Below are 3,368 nucleotides of genomic sequence, written 5' to 3' on the forward strand. Positions count from 1 at the left end.
GCATAGTACTACATGGAAGAAGTCTGAGAAGTATGCTAGGGCTACCAAAATGAATGCCTGCCTGATGATTGATAGGGCACCTGTTGGACAACCTGTACCTTCTGAGTATGAGGGTGGCTAGAAGACCCCATAGCCACCTGCTTTCTCTTCCACTCTGCCTAGGAATCCCGCTACAAGCCCTCCATGGTGATGGCAGCATTCATCATTGTCCCAAAGGTCTGATAGTTCCTAGTATATAATTTTTCCTGAAGGCCATAAGAGAGGTCGTGATAGAAGCGGTCCCTCTTCTTCTTGTCTGTGTCCACATGAGTTCTAGCATACTAGGACAAGTGATTGAACTTATTGACATAGTCGATCACTGTCATACTCCCTTGCCAAAGGTCTAGAAACTCAATCAGCTTCCTATTGAGGACACCAACAGGAATATAAAATTCCTTGAATGCTACGGTGAACTCCTGTCAGGTCACCCAGTGATCTGGCTGCTACATGGCATTGAAGGTATCCCACCATGCACTTGTGGACCCCAACAACTGTTGTGTTGCAAAGCACACTTTCTGCTCATCAGTCACATTGAGCAACAGAAACTTCTGCTCTAGAATACGAAGCCAGTGCTCCGCATCTAGTGGCTCAACTATCGGTGTGAAAGTGGGCGGGTGGGTCTTGAGGAAATCCAGGTAAGAGCAGGGTCCCTTAGGACCACGGGCACCACCCCCATTCCCATCATTGCCCCCATGGCCTCCGTGGGCGAAGCCAGCGATAGCCTGTGCCAGTAGCTCTATGGCACGGGCTGACTCACGACGAGCAGCCATCATTTCTGTCATCATCTCTGCGTGAGTCAACGGAGGTAGCGGTGGTGGTGGCAAAGGAGGAGGAGCCAGAAGTGGAGCCTCATGGCTCTCCCCATTGCCGTGCTCATTGGCCCGACCACTTTCACCTTGGCCCTCACCAAGACCGTGGCCTACACCGACACTAGTGCTCCTGCGTCCGGACCTCAAATTCATCTGTAAGAGATAGGAACCAACCACTTAGGACAACCTTCTAGATCCAAACAAGGGATTAGAGAAACGATGAGACATTTATTAAAGCATTCTTTTAGTTGTCCTATCAATTTACTAATCCAATTATACGTGTAGGGGAACTTTAGTTTAAGCAAGATGCTACTATCATGATGCATGTATCGGCCTGTACGCTCACTCAAGATGGAATATAGCAGCATTCACAAAATTTTGGCACATCGCACACTCACTTTCCATATGCTAATCGATTTCTTATACAACGTAAGTCAGTGTACCTATAGAAAACTGATTAGATAAAACCAGTGCCGCTATCCTAGATAGACCATATTGCTAGGGCTTATACTTATTTACATAACTTTGGCGCATCCTACTTTTCGCACAACTTTTCTTGGTCAAATTTTTAAGTTTTGGAAAGAGTGATGAACTCGTAAACTCATTATTGGCTCTGGTACCAACTATGGTAGAACCGCCTGAAATAACATACTTACGGAGGCGCTCGTCTTCCACCAGACACTAAGCACCCCGAAAGTAAGCTACAGCAGGCGGGTTCCATTAGGCACACCCCAAGGTAGAGCCCAAAAGATCCACATTTTTCCCAAAGATCTAATAATGAGAACGTGTTACAATACTAAATCCATTTCATACATCTAGAGTTCGTAAAAAGTACATTATTATATTTCCAAAGTCAGAGTGCGAAATATTAAACAGCAGAATACAAATAAACATCTAGGGATAAAGAACAAGGATCCGTTTGTGCCCACCAGAAGAATCCTTCACACAATGGTACTCTTCAAGCATGACCTACAACAGGGGTAAATAAACCCTGAGTACACAATGTACTCGCAAGACTTATCCAACTAGTGGGAATAACTTCCCGACTCCAAGGAATATGTTAAGCTTTATGGTTTGGTGGTTTTCTTTTTGCAGAAAGCAATACTAATAGTGAGTCCTTATTTATGTTATTATTATAGCCGTATTAATTTCTTATCTAGTCATTCTATGTAAGCACCTGTTCTACTTTCAAGCAAGAGTTGAGCAATCAGTTCCATTTCATCACCTTCCATCTTTCAGTTCTTACTACGATAATAGACCGTAGACAAGCCATACCGGAACGCCAGCGATTCACGAATCAATGCCCCCAGCTGGGTACCCCAAAAGCACAGTAGATAGATACCATTTTTGTGAACCTAACAAATTTTGTTTCACTATTTTTTGGACATCTATAACATTTACTACAAATTATGAAAGTTCAGTTCAAAACTAAATTGAATAAACATTTATAATTTCACTGGAAAATAGAAAACCTAATCTACCGCGCGGCCCAAACCGTGAGCGGCTCAGCCCACTCCGGCACAGTGTGTGCGGCCAGAACTTATAGAGGCCACGGCCCCTCTAGCCTAACACCGGCGAGCACGCACCTCCACGGCCTCAATTCTTACCACCATGACACTACTTATCACGAGCGCATTCGATAGAGGTAATAAACACCCCGATTAGTGCCGCACAAAGGCCTAGCCACGCACCACGGTAGGGTTTGGCCGTGGTGACGCCGATGCCGGTGAATCAACCTAGCCTAACGCCTCTACCACTACTCTAGGAGCGAAGGTGCCTCACCAGATACGTGAAGGATGGACTGGGCGAAGTCATGGGGCTCGATAGGGTGGTTGGCCACGAGCGTGAGGTCGTTTGGGTTCACGGCAAGCACGACGACGGCGTCCCCAGTGACCTACTGCTCCGCCGACAAAACTATTACATGGGTGAGGCAACAAAGTCAACACGACGCAAAGGCACTGCTCAATTTAAATAACGAAGCACGAAGCATGGCGTTAGCCAAGCACCCGCCTCGATGGCCATGGCGGACCGCCGCGAGGAGAATGCCCCGCATTACCTCACTATAGGATGGAAGCTCGCCAGGACGACTCCAATCGCTGGCTAACTAACAAGGCCAGTTGGGTGCATGGGTAATCGAAAGGAGGTGGACTATGCAAGGCTAATTGGACGAACGACGGCGTTTGGACTTAAGGGGGTCGACAGCGGGGTGAAATTCCAATTGAAGCCCCGACACCATATGGCTGTGATAGTAGCATGCTTGGCACGAAGCTAGACTCCAACTAGACCTCCAGACATGTGCAATTACGAAGATGGGACCAGCGCTGCGGGTTTGCCTTGGCACGGCTCGGCCAGCGCGACGCCCCTAAAGATGATGTGATGGTGGGCTTGGCGTGCCGCAATTTCTAAATGGGGAAGTACGGCAACATGATGGTGAAGGCTCCACGTGCATGTACGAGTCCAACACGACGATGTGTGACCGCAGCGCCACGACCCACAAGATGACGGCGGCCCGGTGCTGCG

Source organism: Miscanthus floridulus, chromosome 11, assembly GCF_019320115.1.
Source record: "Miscanthus floridulus cultivar M001 chromosome 11, ASM1932011v1, whole genome shotgun sequence".
Taxonomy (NCBI): Eukaryota; Viridiplantae; Streptophyta; class Magnoliopsida; order Poales; family Poaceae; genus Miscanthus; species Miscanthus floridulus.